We start from the raw sequence: 20,608 nt of genomic DNA, 5'->3' as shown, positions 1-20,608 counted from the left end.
GAACTTTTGATGTGAAAGTGAAAGTCACTCAGTCCTGTCTGACTTTTTGCAGCCCCATGGACTAGAGCCGGCCAGGATCCTCTGTCCATGGATTTCTCCAGGCAAGAAAACTGGAGAGGGTAGCTTTTCCTTCTCCAGGCCATCTTCCCAACCCAGGGATCAAATCCAGGCCTCCCGCATGGCAGGCGGATTCTTTACTGCCTGAGCCACCAGGGAAGGCCATGGAAACTGGAGCGGGCAGCCTCTCCCTTCTCCAGGGATCTGCCCAAGCCAGGAATCGAGATGGGGCTCCCGCATCGCAGCAGATTTTGTAGTATTTACATATTTATTCCTTCAAAGACCAGTAACTATTGAATGTCTTATCTGTACCATGCAAACTGTGCTCTTTGTGAATAAAGAGGTAGAAAAGATATGGTCTCTGAACTCAAGGAGCTTTCAGACTAATGAGGAAGACAAACAAGTGCATGTTAAATGTGAATAGAATATTAGAAAGAGGTTAACTATAAGCAAATCCAGAGTGCCTCCCAGGGTCAGATTAACAGAGAGTTAATATTCCAGGAGTTTGCCACAGTTCATTTTATAGGGCAAAAAAAGGGAGCTGAGGGAAATTGTTAGACATATGCTATCTAGATAAGAGATTTAGGGTTTTATCTTGAAAAATAGTGGGAAATTACATTGCTGGGCTGGCCTACTCGGGTTTCAGGCCATATTCTTCTCAGACTATTTACTCAAGACAGTATCTATGTAAAATGTTGCTGCATAATTACATTTTGTTCATATATGACGTCAGAGAGGTGCTAAGATGTGATATGTCTATAGGAGACATTATCTTATTCCTATTTTATTGTTCTAATTTGCATCAGTAGGATTTATTTTTATGTTACATAAATTAGATAATGAGCAGGAAAAACTAATAGATTATGAAACTTATTTCACCAGATAGATCATATGTTTATCTACGTTGCTGTACATGGTTATACAGTGATCTCAGTTTATTCTTTTGGGAAAAAAATCTGCTTTTAAAAAGACAATCACATTGAAATAATGTATTCATTATTTCACTTTTATAATCTAGATATTAAAACTCACTGCTTAGTAAATTATAGTATAGAAATATAATTCAATCTTGATTTTTAAAACTGGACTATATTTGCTTTAAGGTGTTGTGTAGTTTCTGCTGTACAACAACCGGACTCAGTTACGCGTGTACACACATCCCCTCCCTCTGGGGCCTCTGTCCCCCTCCCATCCCACCCCTCTGAGTCATCGCGGAGCTCTGAGCTGAGTTCCCTGGCCTATACGGCAGGTTCCCAAGAGATTCTACGTGTGGTCGTGTATATGCGTCAGTGCTACTCTCTTAATCCATCCCACCCTCCTTCCTCCACTGTTTGGACGTCTGTCCTCTAATATGGGTACTATTCCTGTCCTGCAAGTAGGTTCATCAGTACCATTTTTTTTTTAGATTCCATGTATATGCATTAATATACAATATTTGTGTTTCTCTGACTTACTTCACTCTGGCTGACAGACTCTAGGTTCATCCATATCACTACAAATGACCAATTTTGCTCTTTTTATGACTGAATAATATCCCACTGTATATATGTTCCACATCTTCTTTATCCAGTCATCTGTCAGTGGACATTTAGGTTGCTTCCATGTCTTGGCCATTGTAAATAATGCTGCAATGGACATCGAAGTACATGTGGTCTTCTTGAATTATGGTTTTCTCAAGGTATATGCCCAGTGGTGGGATTGCTGGGTCATATGACAGTTTTATTTTTAGTCTTTTTTAAAAGAACCTCCATACTGTTTTCCATAGTGGTTGTATCAATTTACCTTCCTAAGAGGAATTTACAAGAGGGTTCCCTTTTCTTCATATCTTCTCCAGCATTTATTGCCTGTAGACTTTTGATGACGGCCATTCTGACTGGTGGGAGATGATATCTCATTGTAGTTTTGATTTCCATTTCTCTCATAATGAGCAATGTTGGTCATCTTTTCATGTGTTTGTTGGCTACCTGTATGTCTTCTTTGAAGAAACATCTGTTTAGGTCTTCCACCCATTTTTATTTTTTTTTTTTTTGACTAGGATGTTTGTTATTTTTTGCTATTGAACTGCATGAACTGCTTGTATATTTTGAAGATTAATCCTTTGTTTGCAAATATTTTCTCCCATTCTGAGCATTGTCTTTTAAGTAATGTTTATGGTTTTCTTGCCTGTGTAAAGGCTGTTAAGTTTAATTAGGCCCCCTTTATTTTTGTTTTTATTTTCATTACTCCAGGAGGTGGGTCAAAAAGGATCTTGCTGGGATTTATGTCAAAGAGTGTTCTGCCTATACTTTTCTCTAAGAGTTTTAGAGTGTCTTGTCTTACATTTAGGTCTTCAATCCATTTTGAGTTATTTTTGCATATGGTGTTAGGTAGTGTTCTAATTTCATTTTTTACATGTAGCTGTGCAGTTTTCCCAGCACTTTTTATTGAAGAGGCTGTCTTTTCTCCATCGTATATTCTTGACTTGTCATAGAGTAGGTGGCTGTGTGTGAGGGTTTGTTGCTGGGCTTTCTGTCCTGTTACATTGATCTGTATTTCTGTTTTTGTGCCAGTGCCATACTGTCTTGATTACCGTAGCTTTGTAGTATAGCCTGAAGTCAGGGAGCCTAAATCTTCCAGTTCTTTTTATCTTTATCAAGACTGCTTTGACTGCTTGGGGTCTTTTTTGTTTCCACACAAGCTAAACTTTTTTGTTCTAATTCTATGAAAAGTGCCATTGGTTATTTTTTTTAGAATTTATTTTGTAATTGAAGGATAATTGCTGTACAGAATTTTGTTGTTTTCTGTCAAACCTCAACATGAATCAGCCATAGGTATACATACATTCCCTCCCTTTTAAACCTCCCTCCCATCTCCCTCCCCATTCCACCCCTCTAGGTTGATACAGAGCCCCTGTTTGAGTTTCTTGAACCACATAAAATAGACTTATGGACATGGGGAGAGGGGAGGAGAGGGTGAGATGTATGGAGAGAGTGACATGGAAACTTACATTACCATATGTAAAATAGGTAGCCAATGGTAATTTGCTGTATGGCCATTGGTTATTTGATAGGCACTGCACTTAATTTGTAGATTGCTTTGGGTAGTATAGTCATTTTCATAATATTGATTTTTCCAATCCAAATCATATTTGGTTTCTTTCATCACTATCTTATAGTTTTCTGAGTATGAGTTTTTTGCCTTCTTAGGTAGGTCTATTCATAGTCATTTTATTCTTCCTGTTGCAGTGGTAAATGGGATTGTCTTCCTAATTTCTCTTTCTGATATTTTGTTTACAGTGTATAGGAATGCAAGAGGTTTCTGTGTATTAATTTTATATCCCACAGAATTACTAAATTTTAACTTTACTAAATTCATTGATTAGCTCTAGTAGTTTTCTGGTGGCCTCCTTAGGATTTTCTATGTATAGTATCATGTCATCTGCAGAGAGTGACAGTTTTACTTCTTTTCCAACTGGATTACTTTTATTTCTTTTTCTCCTCTGACTGCCATAGCTAGGACTTCCAAAACTATGTTGAATAAAACAGTGGCAAGAGTGGACAGGCACCCTTGTCTTATTTCTGATCTTACAGGAAATGCTTTCAGCTTTTCACCATAGAGAATGATGCTTGCCATGGGTTTGTCATATTTGGTCTTTATTATGTTGAGGTAGGTTCCCTCTTTGCCCACTTGTCTGGAGAGTTTTTTTGTTTTTTATCATAAATGAGTATTGAATTGTGTCAAAAGCTTTTTCTGCATCTATTAAGATGATCATACGGTTTTTATTTTTCAACTTAATATGGTGTATCACATTGATTGATATATGTATCTTGAAAATCCTTGCACTCCTTAGGATGAATCCCACTTGATGGTGTATTATCCTTTCAATGTGCTGTTGGATTCAGTTTGCTAGTGTTTTGTTGAGTGTTTTTGCATTTGTGTTCATCAATGATATTACCCTGTAATTTTCTTTTTTGTGTGATATCTTTGGTTTTGGTAGCAGGCTGATGGTGGCTTTGTAGAATGAATTTGGGAGTGTTCTTCCCTCTGTAATCTTTTTGAAGAGTTTGAGAAGGATAGGTGTAAGCTCTTCTGTAAGTATTTGATAGAATTTGCCTGTGAACCCGTGTGGTCCTGGACTTTTGTTTGTTGGAAGATTTTTAATCAGTTTCAATTCCATTACTTCTGATTGGTCTGCTCATATTTTCTTTTTCTTCCTGATTCAGTCTTTATAAGGTTGTACTTTTCTAAGAATTTGTCCATTTCTCCCAGGTTGTCCATTTTGTGGGCATACAGTTGCTTGTAGCAGTCTCTTATGATCCTTTGTACTTCTGTGGTGTCAGTTGTTAAGCTTCTCCTTTTTCTTTTCTAATTTTAGTGATTTGGGCCGTCTCCACTTTTTTCTTGCATCTGGCTAAATGTTTATCAGTGTTGTTTATCTTTTCAAAGAACCAGCTTTTCATTTCATTGATCTTTTCCATTGTTCTCTTAGTCTCTATTTCATTTATTTTTGCTCTGATGTTTATGATTTCCATTTGCGCTGAAATGCAATGCAATATCTTTTTCCATTCCCTCATTTTCATTCTGTATGTGTCCCTAGGTCTGAAGTGGATCTCTTGTAGACATCACATAAATGGGTCTTATTCTTGTATCCACTGAGCCAATCTTTCTTTTGTTTGGAACATTTAATCCATTTCAGGAAATTACCAGTATGTATGTTCCTATTAGAATTTTCTTAATTGTTTTGGTTTGTTCTTGTAGGTCTTTTCCTCCTCTTGTGTTTCCCACCTAGAGAAGTTCCTTTAGCTTTTGTTGGAAAGCTGGATTGGTGGTGCTGAATTCTCTTAGCTTTTGCTTATCTGTAAAGCTTTTGATTTCTCCATTGAATATTAATGAGATCCTTGCTGGGTAGAGTAATCTTGGTTGTAAGATTTTCCCCTTTCATCACTAAATATATCATGTCATCCCCTCTGGTCTGCAGAGTTTCTGTTGAAAAATCAGCTGATAACCTACAGGGAATCCCTTGTATGGTATTTGTTGCTTTTCCTTGGCTGCTTTTAATATTTTTCTTTGTATTTAATTTTTGTTTGTTTGATTAATATTTGCCTCGATATGTTTCTCCTTGGGTTTATTCTATATGGGACTCTCTGCACTTCCAGGACTCTTCTGCACTTCCTGGGTTGACTATTTCCTTTCCCATGTTAGGGAAGCTTTTGATTATAACCACTTCTAGTGCTTTCTCAGACCACTTCTCTTTCTCTTCTCCTTCTGAGACCCCTATAATTCTAATGTTGGTGCAGTTAATGTTGTCCCAGAGGTCTCTGAGACTGTCCTCATTTCTTTTCATTTTATCCTGCTCCACCATTATGTCTTGCAGCTCACTTATCCATTATTTTTACCTAAGTTATTCTACTATTGATTCCCTCTAGTGTATTTTTCATTTCAGTTATTGTGCTGTACATCACTGTTTGTTTGTTCTTTAGTTCTTCCAGGTCCTTGTTAAACATTTCTTGTATCATCTCAATCTGTGCCTCCATTGTATTTCTGAGATCTTGGATCATCTTTACTAATATTACTCTGAATTCTTTTTCAGGTAGATTGCCTATTTCCTCTTCATTTATTTGCTCTTGTGGGTTTTTACCTTGCAACTCCATCTGCAACATATTTCTCTGTCCTCTCATTTTTATCTGAATTACTGTCTGTGGTCACAGTTCCCCTTGCTTCTGTTGTCTGTTCCCTCTTGGGTAAGATTGGTCCAGGAGCTTGTGTAGTCTTCTGAGTGGGAAGGACTGGTGTCTGCAGTCTGGTGGGTGGTGCTGAGTCTTTTCCCTCTGATAGGCAGGGCCACAACAGCTGTGTGTTTTGAGGTGTCTGTGAGCTTCGTACGGCTTTAGGCAGCCTGTCTGCTGACAGGCAGGGCTATGTTCCTGTCTTACTGTTTGGTATGAGGTGTCCAGCACTGGAGCCTGAAGACAGTTGGGTGGAGCCAGGTCTTGGCATCATGATGGATACTCACTCAAGACAGCTTTGGGTACAGTGGCCACAACTGAGGTGTATGTGTGAAGCGCCTGTGGTGCCAGAGACCAGCAAAAAGTTGCAACAAACTCTTATCTTGTCTAATATTATTGATCCACAATATTCTTTGCATGTGTAAATTGTCTCCAGGAAGATGACCTCTCTCAATTTCACATTCATACGTTGGAGACTTCAGAAAACAAAGAGGAGGCAGGGAGGGTCAGAGGTTCCAAAAGTCAGTCCTCCGAAGTGGTCCCAGATTCATCTTTCAGTGACAGCATCTAGAAGGAAGGCAGTGGAAAGGCCTGGGGATCTTTATGAAAGGTCAGAAGCTCTCACCTAAAGGCAAGCAACTCAGAAGTGCCATCATCCTGCAAGTGCTCAGGAATCTTCAAGGTCTCCTTTCTATGATGCAGACTCATGTTAACCGCCCCCCCCCCCCAAATTATGGTGAGCATCCCCCTGAATGTCAGTGAAAAGATTGAAAAAGGAAGAGATGAAAGGAGAAGAAGTGGTGGTAGGAAGCTACTGTCTCCTTTATTTTGGAAGGATAGTTTGCCTGGATAAAGATTTTTTGACATTTCCCCCACTCCCCCAAACATTGAAAATGTCATCCTACTACCTCAACTTTCTATGATTTCTGATAAAGCCAGCTATAATGCTGCTTTTGAGATTTTTCTCTTTATTCTTGAGTTTCATCAGTTCAATTTTGGTAAGTCTATATGTGGATTTTTTCAAGCTTATTCCACTTGGAGTCTATTGATCATCTTTAACATTTAGTTTTTTTTCATCAAGTTGGAAAATTTTTTGCCAGTATTTCTTCAAATATGCTTTCTGTCCCTTTTACTTTCTCTTCTCTTTGGGAGAATCTCTATTATACACATATGTTCGTATGCTTGATAGTGAGCTTCCCAGGTGTCTCAGTGGTAAAGAATTCACTTGCCAATGCAAGAGATGAGGGTTTGATTCCTGGGTTGGGAAGATCCCCTGGAGTAGGAAATGGCAACCCACCTCAATATTCTTGCTAGGAGAATTCTATGGACAGAGGAGCTGGTGGATACAGTCCATGAAGTCACAAAGAGCTGGACATGACAGAGCAACTGAGCACACACGTGGTTGATGGCATCTGATGGTTTTCTGAGTTCGTGTCCATTTTTCTTCATTTTCCATCTTTATGCCCCTCTTATTAAATAATCTCTACTGACCTATCTTCAAGTTTTCTGGTTCTTTTTTCTGCCAGCTCTAGTCTGTTCTTTATTTCCTCTAGTGAATTCTTCATTTATTTAGTGCTTGCCCTTTTCAATTAGAGTATCTGTTTTTTAAAACAGTTTCTCATTACCGATATCTATTGGTGAGACATCACTTTTACCCTTTCTTTTGCTTCTTTAACATCGTTTTCTTTAGCTCTTTGAACGTGTCTTTAACAGCTGATCTGACGTCACTGACTGTAAGGCCCGAAGTCTGTGGCTCATTAGGGACACTGTCTGCTGGGTGCTTTTTCCCCTTGAATATGTGAAATATATTTCAGAGTCTTCGCATGCTTTCTATTTTAAATAGACATTTAACATCATATACTGTAACAAATTTGGCATTAGATTCTTCCTTTCTCATCCAGAATTCATTATTTTTGCTGTATTTTTGGTTGTTGCTTTCTTGTTCTTGCTTATTTGTTTAGTGACTTTCCTAAATTCATTTCCTAAAGTTTTGACTTGGGGTCTCTGAATTCTCTATTTTTTGAAGAAGTTCCTTTTAAAAATCCTTACATGTATATGTATAATTGATTCACTTTACTGCATACCTGAAATTAACACAACATTGTAAATCAACTATACTGCAGAACAAAACAAAACAGACTGACTTCCTAGGGATTACTCCTGGGTCAGTATAATTTAGTGCCTTTACCAAGGGGAACCTGTGTGAAAATACACCCTTTAAAATTTCAATAAGTTTAGAACACAGTCTTAGATTCCACTTTTTGCTTGCCCAGGGTTTCAGAGCCAGCCAGAATAGGTATTTCTCCTTTCCCAAGTTTTTCCTCTTAGACATGCATAGTCTTCCACATGTATACAGTATTTTTGATTGCTAAGAATATGCTGTGGCTTCTCAAAGCTCCCTGTGGTTTTCTAGTTATCAAATATTTTCTTTGAAATTTCTGACCAAGCTTTGGTTCATTGCAACTGAACTCACAGCTTTATGCAACTGCACTGTAGTCAGTACACTGATATTATTTCAATACTTTCCTGGTGATAGGACTTTGTTTTCACTTTGTATTTACACAAATAGCCACAATAGCCTGAGGACAGAGATTTTTCAGAATGTTGTAACTTAAGAAAATATCAACTGTGCCCAGAGAACGATGATTTTAAGAGAGCATCAGAGGATGTCCGTCCTCTCAGCTGGCTGCAGGACTAGGCTTTTCCCGGCTACTGTGCAATGAGCTGGGGATTGAGGTGGAAGTGGGAGTATCTCCAGGTTAAAACACCTCAGATCTCTGTTTCTTCACACTCAACAGTGTCACCTGGATAGACAATTTTCAGTTGTTACTTTGAGTTTGGTTAATGTCCACCCCAGGTGGCGCTGGTGGTAAAGAACCCGCCTGCCAATGCAGGAGATATGAGACGCGGGTTTGATCCCTGGATTGGGAAGAGCCCCTGGAGGAGGGCACGGCACCCACTCCAGGATTCTTGCAGGAGAGTCCCACGGACGGAGGAGCGAGGTAGGCTCAGTCCATGGGGTCCCAGAGAGCTGGACACGACTGAAGTGACTTTGCAGGCACATGCATGCACTTTCAAACTATGAATTTTAGGGTCTTTTTTTTTCTTTTTTTTGTTGACATTTTCCTTGTTTTGGGGGAGACTCAGGGACCTTAACTTGGAGGCATGTGGTTCCAGGTGGGAGGGTGAAAGCTGAGCCGTGGTTCAGACCACAGCCTGTGACTGGGTGGGTGGAGGTGGGGGGTGGGCAGAATGGAAGAATGACATCGTAGAGTTGCTTGTGCTGCCATCCCAGAAGTCAGCCTGCCAGCACTAATATTTATAGTTACTCCAATTTCTTATCTTTCCGTCTTCCTACCCGTCAACATAAAACTAGACACTAAATAAAATCAACATATTCCAGACTATTTACAATATCTCAAACATATTTTCCATCATACAATCAAACGTTCCTAGAAATATGAAAAAGAAGAAAGGAACAGGTAATAACAGACACTGGGTCATTTCAAGAAGTCAAAATTCAAGTGTGATAAGCAACATTTTAGTTTACATTAAATGATTTATCATAATAGAAATTTAATTCCATGATTAACTTCATACATCTTGAATTATTTTTATGGCTAATGAAATGTAACAAAGATTTCAGTAATTGGAGTATATCCTTTTCATTCTGATAAAGATTCAGTAGAAAATTAAAGTTCTTATACCTTAATCTATCCTCCAAAAATTTGGGTGGGTTTCCAGCGATTCAGAGACAACACTACTTCCTTATGGACTCTCATCTTGTCAAGTAAAATCGTCTTTAGAGTTGCTACAAACATTCTGACTTACCAAAGACCTTGAACGCTTCCTCTCAAACAATACTGTAAAGATTCCTGACAGCAAAAACTGGAAACAAAAATCACATTTATTAATACCTTGTCATTGCATCTCCATGTAATCAACTTAAAAAGAGAACTCTGGAATGCCATAACATGAACAGCATCATATTCACTCTTTTGTGGGACCATTGAGAAAATCATGGACCCCTTGAGCTGACTTCATGTGTTAAAAGACTGTCAAATTTTACTTGGATTTTTTTTCAATCACAGTTTATTGAGCCCATGAGGTGAATTACAAGAAAATGCATCTAGTTGATGAACTTACTACTAAAAATGCTATACCTTAGTGATATCACATGCAAGTACTTTAAATATAATGCTGAAATATTTTATTAATAGAAAACATCACATTTAGAAAGTATTTGATTCATTATATATACTTAAATGTAAGAATTACATAATGTCTTCAATGAGTAGCTTGTTCTGTGACCTCCCATCAATCCTAAAACTTGTTAGAAAGATGGCAGTTATGGTGCATCAGAAATTTATTTTTTCCACTGGTGCAACTTTAATGTATGCATGGAAACTTTAAACAGCATTGAAAGAATAACTGTTCAGTTAGTAGTGAAGGAAAAGGAATATTCTGTCTCCCGAAAATGGCACCACTAACAAGCCAGTGCATGCACGTGCACTCAGTTACTCAGTCGGGTCTGACCACGGACTCTAGTCTGCCTGGCTCCTCTGTCCACGGAATTCTCCAGCAAGAATACTGGAGGGGGTTGCCAGCTCCCGCTCCATGGGATCTTCCTGCCCCAGGCATCAAATACACATCTCCTGTGTCTTCCGCACTGGCAGCTGGATTCCTCACCAGTGAGTCACCTGGGAAGCCCAACATGTCAGCACTGAAGAGCATTTTGGGGTCAGAAGGACATGAGTTTGAATTCTCTGAACTGTGCTTTCTATGACACTCAAGAGAAATTATGTGGCTTGTCATTAAGTTTTTCCTTTTTCATTGGTTAAGTGAGAATAATATTTTCTAACTTGTGTTACTAAGTGGTTATTGTAACAGTTATATATGAAGTAATTTGCTGAATTATTTGTAGTCAACTTGGTCCTACAGTTTTCACCTATGACTCAGAACTACATTTTCTAGAATTAATTTCTGTTATTTTCAGTTACAATAGTGTAAGAGAAAATCTCAAGCAATATTTGGAAGGTAGAAGGGAAGCAGAAACTGTAACTCTCAGAAGATCATGGTGATCAGACATGGCAGCCATGGCCTCTTTTTTCTCCCTCTCCTCTGTATATTTTCATGTTATCTTCCAGAGAAAGCAATTTCTAGATCGATTCCTGATCTTCCCTTTGCAACCCCATTCTGGTGGCCTAGAATCCAGAGCTTAAAGATTTAACTACATACACTCTGCCTGCAATGCAAGAGACCCTGGCTGGATTCCTGGGTGGGGAAGATCCGCGGGAGAAGGGAGAGGCTGCCCACTCCAGTATTCTTAGGCTTCCCTGGTGGTTCAGATGGTAGAGAATTCGCCTGCAATGCGGGAGATCTGGGTTCAATCCCTGGGCTGGGAAGATCCTGTGGAGAAGGGAATGGCTACCCACTCCAATATTCTGGCCTGCTGAATTCCATGGACTATACAGTCCATGGGGTTGCAAAGAGTCGGACACGACTGAGCGCCTTTCACTTTCAACTTGTCCATTCGTGCTGGTGCCTTGTGAAAGTGAGTGTTAGTTGCTCAGTTGTGTCTGACTCTGTGATCCCGTGGACTGTAGCCCACCAGGCTCCTCTGTGCATGGAATTCTCCAGGCAAGAATACTGGAATGGGTTGCCATTTCCTTCTCCAGGGGATCTTCTTGACCAGGGATCAAGCCCAGGTCTTCCGCACTGCAGGCAGAGTCTTCACTGTCTGAGCCACCAGCGGAGCCTTAGGCAGGAGCAATCAGTGATCTTCTGTGATCCTCTAACCTCTGTTTGCACATCTTGTCTGCAGGAACTCCCACACTTACAAAGGCTTCAATTCTTATTCCAGTTTCTAGATTCCCATAAATATTATGGTAGCCCGTTTTTCTTTACAGAACCCTGCACTGAAATAAGTACCTTATAATGAGCCCCCACATTTGGACAAACGGTAGATAGTCTTAATTTTTATTTCTTTCTGCTACGTTTCTATGTCCACATACCTTCCTCAGGATTCCTTCTAGTACTTTGAAATGGGTGCTACCTTTGTCTTCCAGTGACTCATCTTAGCCATCCTACACACAGCAAGAGAACACTCTCTTCTCAGCATCCTGGGCTTCCTCCATTTGAGGTGCTCATTCCAAAGTGTCTCCCAGAAAATCAAAACATGCAACAAAGTCATCAAAAAAGAAAGCAACCACTAGAGCAGTGTTTTCTTTTTTAATCTCCGGCAAAATCAAACTCACAAAGGAAATTATTGTAGCTATTTATCACATGTTGCCGAGGCTTCTTCTGAAGGACTGAAGCATGTATGCTCATTCTCTCTTGTAACTCTATTTCTGATCAATGAGAAATTAAGGCATCAAAAGGGTATATAAGCAATAGTGAATGCCAACTGATTTACAGGTAGATAATCAACTGCTCCAAAGGTGTTGATTCCCAGGTTAGTGGGGCTCTGAAGGAGGGCTTATGGCATGCAGACCAGTTAATGGGATACGGTATGGCAACAGGGAAACCTTGATTATATGGGACTCAAATTGATTTATGGCATTTCTGTTTCCTCTGTTAGTATATTTGTCACGTAAGGACTAGTGATATGTGGGAGAATAGTTGGGGGACACCTTAAGTAGATGGGCCTAAGAAGGTCTCTTGAAAGAGAGACATCAAAGCTGAGATAAGAGTAACCTGAAGTCTTGAAGACTAGAGGAGTTTTCCAGGGAGAGGAAATAAAAACACAGAGGAGAAATCTTTACTGGTTTAAGGAATAGAACAAAGACCAGTATGCCTGGAACATAAAGAGGATTATCACTCCTATAAGATTTCTCTAAGATCAACTGTTATCTTGCAGAAAGTATGCTGTTTATTTTCTTTCTAACACTAACATTTAGAGATTTTAAAATAATTGCTTTCTTGTTAACCTTTGTCTCCTTAACTGAGAGAGTGAGATCTATGAAAGTGTTGTTGTTGTTGGTTTTTTGCTAAGTTGTGACCAACTCTTTGTGACCCCATGAAATACAGCACACCAGGCTCCCCTGTCCTTCACTGTCTCCCAGAGATTGCTCAAACTCATGTCCATTGAGTCGGTGATGCCATCCAACCATCTCATCCTCTGTCATCCCCTTCTCTTCCCGCCTTCAATCTTTCCCAGCATCAGGGTCTTTTCCAATGAGTCATCTCTTCACATCAGGTGGCCAAAGTATTGGAGTTTCAGCTTCAGCATCAGTCCTTCCAGGGAATATTCAGGGTTGATTTCCTCTAGGATGGACTGGTTGGATCTCCTTGCAGTCCAAGGAACTCTCAAAAGAGTCTTCTCCAGCACCACAGTTCGAAAGCATCAATTCTTTGGTGCTCTGCCTTCTTTACGGTCCAACTCTCACATCCATAAATGACCACTGGAAAAACCATAGCTTTGAGTTATGGACCTTTGTCCATAACATATATGGACTTTTGTCAGCAAAGTGATATCTCTGCTTTTTAGTATGTTGTCTAGGTTTGTCAGAGCTGTCTTTTCAAGGGGCAAGCATCTTTTAATTTCATGGCTTCAGTCATCATCCACAGTGATTTTGGAGCCCAGGAAAATAAAATCTGCCACTGTTTCCACTTTTCCCCCATCTATTTGCCATGAAGAGATGGGACTAGATGCCATGATCTTAGTATTTTGAATGTTGAGTTTCAAGCCAGCTTTTTCACTCTCCTCTTTCATCATTCTCAAGAGGCTTTTTAGTTCCTTTTCACTTTCTGCCATTAAGGTGGTATCCTTGATAGCTAAGTTGGTAAAGAGTCTGCCTGCGATGCAGGAGACCCCTGTTTAATTCCTGGGTGGGGAAGATCCGCTGGAGAAGGGACAGGCTACCCACTCCAGTATTCTTGGGCTTCCCTTGTGGCTCAGCTGGTAAAGAATCCTCCTGCAATGCGAGAGATCTGGGTTCAATCCCTGAGTTGGGAAGATCTCCTGGAGAAGGGAAAGGCTATCCACTCCAGTATTTTGGCCTGGAGAATTCCGTGGGCTGTATACAGTCCATGTGGTCTCAAAGAGTCGGACACTACTGAGCAACTGTCATTTTCACTTTTCATCTATGAAAGTAGAGGTACTTTTTGTCTTACTTCAACTTAGGTGTGTATCTTATTCATTGTTTTATTCAAGTCCCTAGAATAGTTCTTACAGATAGTGGCTGTCCAGTATGTTTCTTTACTGAATGAGTGAAAATGTAACTTAAACAGTGTAATTCATTTTAAAAATGAAGTCAGACAAACAAGTGAAAAGCACTTTCAATAGATTCCATGTCTTCTGATTCACTCTTCAGAGTTCATCTTCAGCTAGTTCCCAGATTGTAGAGACCATGGAACATAGCCTCCTGTGAAATACCAATCACGATCCCTTCAGGTTTATTTGGTGTCTGTGTAAATTACAAACTGACTCCAAAATTTATATGGTAAGGTGATACAAGGATAGCCAAGTTAATCTGGAAGAAGAACATGACCACCTGTACTGATATTAAAATTTATTTAAAGACACTGTAGTGAAGACACTGTGATATCATCACAATTATAGAAAAATAGGTTCAGAAATGGATTCAACCCTATGTGGACATTTGATTTATAGAAGCAAAAGAATCTTCTTCCCAATAAATGACACTTTTGAAAATTCATATTCTATAAAAATAAAATTTGATCCCTAAGGTATATCATAAAAATAAATTCAAGGTACACTGGAAATCCAAATGTAAAAAGGTAAAACAGTTTAGATTCTAGTACATAATATAAAAATAGCTTCCAACTCTAAAAGCAGAAAAAATTTATTAAATTAGGTATAAAAAGTACTACCTAAAGAGGGAAAATTATCATAGTGGGTAGCACTGAAATTAATAAATTATTAAATTGAAAGACATCCGTAAGCCACAGAGTGGAAATGACAATTAGAATGCATAAACTGATACAGAGTTTGTGCACAGAATATATAAAGAATTACAGCAAATAAGTACAAGACAGAGAGAAAACCCAATTAAAAAATGTGAAGAAACTTGTATAGGTGCTTTTAAAAGAGGATGTCAAAATAGACAATAAACAAAAAACTTCTCTACCTCGTTAGTTAGCAAGGCAAGCTAAGACTCCAAGTTCAGAAGCACTAACCAGAATGGGCAACATGAGGAAACCTGGCAATTCCAAGCACCTCGGAGGGCATGCACGCTTGTGAGCTCCGGAGCTCAGTCGCATCCACTCAGTGTGACCCCATGGGCTGCAGCCTGCCAGGTGCCTTTGTCCACGGAGAGTTCCAGGCAAGGACACTGGAGTGGGTTGCCACTTCCTCCTCCAGGGGATCTTCCTGACCCAGGGACCAAACCCACATCTCCGGCGTCTCCTACATTGCAGGTGGATTCTTTAGCATGGAGTCATGGAGGGAAGCCCTGAGACTCTATGAGGAAGCCCGCAGAGGATACAGAATGACAGCAATTTACTGCCTCCTAAAAAGGACGCAAATCGGTAAAACTACCTGGGAGAAGTTTAGCATTAAATACTAAAGCTGAGTATGTGTGCAAACCTAAGATGTTGCAACTTTGCTTTTGTATATATACCTAAAAGTGATAGCTGCACATGTGCAGCTAGAGGCATGTACAAGAAAGTTACTAATAGCCCACACTGGAAGTTCTGTAATACTTCAAACTGGAAGCGACCTAAATGCCCATTCATTAGCTTATATAAACTAGAGTAGATGAATACAATGAAATATTAATCAGCAATAATAATGAATGAACTACAGCTATATCAATAACAAGGATGGATCTCACAATCCTAAGTTGAGCAAAGCAGCCAAATACAAAATAATACATACTGTCTGATTCTACTTTCATAAAGTTTAAAAGCACGTAAGAGTAATGTACAATATTAGAAGTCAGGCTAATGGTTAAGATAAGGAGGGAGAGGTTATTGATCGGAAGGGACATGAGAGGAATTTCTAAGGTGCTGGAATTTTTTTGTCTGACCTGGGTGTGAAAGTGAAAAGTGAAGTGAGTAAAATTATGGAAGTAAAAAGAAAGAAAGAAGCTGGGTAGGGTGAGACAAAATGGAATTGCTGGTACCAAAGGGAAATGGGTTATTGTTTCAAACTGAATGGCTCAGGTAGGCCTCACTGAAAAAGTTATTGTTGATAATCGATTATTATAGTGGGTTGGCTAGAAAGTTCACTTGGGTTTTCCATAGACCTGATGAACGTTTTGTCTCACCCTACCCAACATTTTCTTTCCTTCCTTCTATAGCTCCATTATCTTCTAACATTCGACTCCTGGGTAGAATAAAGCTGTGAAAGGGCTGGGATCTTTGCTTTGTTTACTGATGTATTTCATACACCTAGAACAGATACCTGATACATAGTATTAGGATGTATTGATTGAGTGACCAAATTTCAAATGTATTACTATTATCACTCAGCATTTTGTGGGGATAATAGCATATCACTCACCATACCATCAGACATAATAAAATTTACTTTAGAAACTTCCGTTCAACTCTACCAAATGCTTCTTGGACAGCAAAACGAAAGATTTCATTTTTATTTCCCTGTACAAATTCTATATATTCCACTATTTCCATGGCAATAATGTTCTCACGTCTTGTTTGCCCCACTGGAAAAAATAAATGCCCCGTGAGCAGTGGAACAATCGCTACCATTTCCTGTTTTCCCAAAATGTCCCTCATGCATCTTACCACTATGTCCCCCTATCGAAGAGCATGTGAAAGGCGGATCTTTAACAAAACAGACTCTTATTGCAGAAGAATTTCACTGGTATGATCTAAGTCTTTTTTTCTATATTGGTATATGCCTTTCAACTAGATATAAGAATAAATTCCTTGAAAACAGTGATTGTGCATTTTTAGTGTAGCATACTGTCTCTGGTATGCGACATAGCTCAGAAACAATCATCAAATGAATAAATTAACAAAGAACAATAAAGGAGTAGATTATTTACTCACAAAACCAGCTGCCCAAAACGGGAATCCTGACAGTACTGCAACAGGAATATATACTCTTTGAAATGCTATAATTTGTGAGACAAACAAATACATCCAGAGCAGTCCCAGGGAGTGAACAAACAGACCAGTCATTATTTGCACGGCCTGAGAGAAAAGAACAGCATTAATTACTTACTTCTATTCCAGTCCAAGCTTTGAAAGGGACACACATCAAGAGAACGCCGAGGTAGAGAGGGAATGTGGCAACCTAACATAATTTTAGGGTTTTCAACGTGTCATTCAGATGAGGAGGGTTTGTTAATATTTCAGAGCAGTGTGCAGTTACAGTGGCTATATACATGTCCGATAAAACTGTACTAGAAGCCTGTTTATCTGCTGCATTCGAGAGACGCAGGGCACGAACCTCGGAGCCCTGAACACGCTGATCTCAATATGCCTCCATCCCCGCACGTGGTCAGCGACGGTCGGTTTTGCAGGCCACTAGCCCTGCCTTTCGCTCACGGTCCCAAACTGGACTTGGGACTTTGACTCCTGTTTTGCCCACCCGTCATGCCACGTGTGACAGTGGTTTATATCAGAGTCCTGGGTCCTGTATAAATAAGGGCTAAAGAAAGAGAGTGAGCCCTTGAGTCACCTGGTTTTCTATAGCTCTTCCGGGGGCCTACCACCTGGTGTGGGGATTGTGGATGATTTCTGTCCACTGAAGTCAGGCTAAGTACGGCAGCCTCAGAGCCACAGGAGAAGGACAATTCTAAGCTTGCTGTGCAGAGCCCCCTAACACCTCACTGTAGGGCCTTGCAGCTGGTTTTCAAACAGATGTTTCTCAGCCATGCCTGCTTCTGCCATGGTTGAATAAGGCACCCCCTCCCTGCTCCTGGGCATCCACCAAACATAGGAATTCAGCTTTAAAAAAAAAACTAAAAAAACTAAAGGAGTTATACTGGCATTCAAAACAGAAAATCTCTTGCCTTACTATATCTCATACTTTTAAAATAATTTAATTTCTTTTTTGGGGGGGGGGGCACACCTGTGTGGCACAAAGGATCTTAGTTCTCCAACCAGGGATCGAATCTGCGTGGAGATACAGAGAGGCTCAAATGCTAGATAGCCAGCAAAGTCTGTGCAACTCATACTTCCAGAATGTCTGGGTAAACTGATATCCTTTTCCTCAAAAAAACATATCCTCTTAAGCAGGATAACTTCAGCTTGAAGTCTGCAGTAGGCTTCTGTTCTGGTTATGTGATGATGAGCAGAGCTAAAAAGCGGCTAGTTGGTGCGATACTCCCCTCTCCTGGAGAGTACTCAGGCGCAACTCGAAACTATGCATTTAGCAGCACTTCCGGCAGGCTGCAGTGGAAGCAAGAGGGAAGGGGACACTGCATTCGACAGGACTTTGCCCGCTGCTGCAGCGGCACAGAGTTTTAGCTCCTTGCTAAAGCTGGAATACACTGACGTTTTCTTAAGTCTGAGTTTAGAAGATCGAAGGATAAAAAAAAAAAAACCAACTTTCATATCCAAATAATTATAGATTGCAAAAATATTACAGAGAGGCCCTGTGCCCTGAACCGGGGCGCTCCCAGCGGCCGCGTAACCGTATTACAGCACCAGGATGCGGAGATGGAGCTTGGTATTGTGTGTGCTTGTAGTTCTGTGCCATTCGTTCTGTCTCCCACCACCATACTCAAGAAAGAGAACTTCTAAATTACTACAAAGGTATCCTTCATCCCACACCTCTATAATCACTCTCCTTCCAACTTCCTTAATGTCTGGAAGTCACTAGTGTGTTTTCCATCTCTACACTTGTGTCATTCTGAGAATGTTATATAAATTGAATAATTCAGCATGTAACTTTTAAGACTGACTTTTTTCATTTAGCTCAATGCCCTTGAAATCCATCTTAGTCGGTGTGGGTCTCAATGCATTTTCTTTCATCCATGATATGGATGACTATAGTTTATTCAGTTATTCACCTATTGAGGTGATTTCCACTTTGATAATTTCGACATTGAGGGCTATTACAAATAAAACTATGGGCTTCTTCTTGTGTACTGTCTTTGGTTATAGCATCAGAGTAATATTGGCCTATTCAAGTAATTCAAGAAATGTTCCCTCCTCTCCTGTTTTCTGAAAAAGATTATGAAGAACTGGTGTTAAGCATTCTTAAAGTATTTGGCAGAATTCTTTGGTGAAATATAGACACCTGGCAATCTCTTTTTTAGGAGTTTTTAAATTACAAATTCAAGAGCATTTTATATCTCTCCATTTCTCAGTATCATTTTCAATTTCTTTTATCAGCATTTTATAGTTTTCAGAGTATAGGTCTTTTACCTTCTTGGTTAAGTTTATTCCTAGATATTCTTTTTGATGTAATTTTCCTCCTTTCTTTTTTTGATAGTTCATTATTAACACAAAAAAAAGAATTAGATTTCTGTATATTAATCTCATATCCTGCAATTTTACTGAAACCATTTAGTATTTTTAATAGTTTTTGGGAGCAGATTTAGTGTTTTCTCTATACAGCATCATGTCATCTGCAAATAGTGACAGATTTACTTCTTCCTTTCCAACTTGAGTGCATTTTCTTTCTTTTTCTTGACTGATTTCTGTGGCTAATACCATGTTAAATAGAAGTGGTAAAAATGGACATCTTCGTCTTATTCCTGATTTTAGAGGATAAGCTTTTAGCTCTTCACCATCACGTATGATGTTAGCTGTGGGTTTGTAAAAAATGGCTCTTACTATGTTCAGTTATGTTCCCTTTATACCCATTTTGATAATTCTTTTTTTAATCATGAATGGGTGTTAAATGTTGTTAAATGCTTCTTCTATGTATATTGAATTGATCATGTGATTTTTATCCTTTTTAAAATTGTGGTGTATCATATTGGTTGATTTGCAGATATTGAACCATCCTTGCCTCCCTGGAGTACATCCTACTTCATCCCTGGGTGTGATCCTCCCACAACTGTGCGCTCTCCTTGGCAGCAGCGGCCTTTGCCCCAGCCCGGAGCAGTGCAATAGGGGTCAGAGTGAGGTGCTTGGCTTAGATCAGTATGTACACTGGGGTAGTTCTGGGATGCCAGTCAGGGTTCCAGGCAGCTTCTGTCTGCTTGGTCTGTTTGTTTTGTGATTAGGTAAGCGCGTGAACACCTTTACGAGCAGAGGTTTTTCATAGCTACTGCCAGTCCCGAGCTAGTTTTCAAACATGTTAAGGAAACCTGCCCTCCCTGTGTTGGGCTCCTGGTTTGGAGTGCCCCATATGTGGTTTCAGTTGTTCATTTCTCAGAGAGGATCTCTGAGCCTGTGTGATCCCCTCTCTCTGTGTTGGCCTCCTAGAGATATGGATCCTGACCTGACCTCTTCTCCTCCCTTCAAACCTGACTTTGTGTGGTTCTTCCTATAGCCTTGGCTCTATAAGAGTTTTTCTGCCAGTTTCAGTTTGCTTTCAGTGAGAAGTGCTCCACACATAGATGTATTTTTGATGTGGTTGTTGGGGGCCAAGAGCTGCATGTGCTTCTGCTCTGCCATCTGGCTCTCCTCTCACACGGAATAATTTTTATTGTTATACTTAAAAGTTTACTGATTCTTTTCTCTATCCTGTCCATACCCTCATTGAACTCATCCAGTGAATTTTTTCCAGTTATTGCATTTTTCAGTTATAAAATTTCCATTTGGTTTTCTCTATTTCTTTTCTTTGAATTTTTATCTATAAACTTGTTTTCAGTATGCTCATAATTGCTTGTTGTTACATTTTTCTAACAGCCACTTAAAAATTCTTATCAGATAATTCTAATAACAGTGTAATTCTGGTGTGGGCATCTATTCATTGTCTTTTCTCATGCAGGTTGAGATTTTCCTGGTTATTT

At 39.6% G+C, this 20,608-nt stretch overlaps 1 long non-coding RNA gene across 4 annotated transcripts in view; it reads right to left on the bottom strand.

Annotated features, from left to right (window-relative positions):
* LOC110152202 (uncharacterized) overlaps nucleotides 1–20,608 on the bottom strand; it is a 50,588-nt gene that overhangs the window by 26,875 nt on the left and 3,105 nt on the right. For 3 of the 4 annotated variants that reach the window (XR_011489829.1, XR_011489831.1, XR_011489828.1), the window contains 2 exons: nucleotides 16,743–16,886; nucleotides 9,594–9,650 (listed from right to left, as the gene is read on the bottom strand). This is a non-coding gene — a long non-coding RNA (uncharacterized lncRNA). Of the gene's footprint in view, nucleotides 1–9,593; nucleotides 9,651–11,776; nucleotides 11,923–16,742; nucleotides 16,887–20,608 lie in introns of all 4 variants that reach the window. The other variant, XR_011489830.1, reaches the window with a different exon arrangement.

The sequence above is a fragment of the Odocoileus virginianus genome, chromosome 10, assembly GCF_023699985.2.
Source record: "Odocoileus virginianus isolate 20LAN1187 ecotype Illinois chromosome 10, Ovbor_1.2, whole genome shotgun sequence".
Lineage (NCBI taxonomy): Eukaryota > Metazoa > Chordata > Mammalia > Artiodactyla > Cervidae > Odocoileus > Odocoileus virginianus.
The sequence above is the reverse complement of the archived record's forward strand: the minus strand, read 5'-3'. Positions and strand labels throughout refer to the sequence as shown.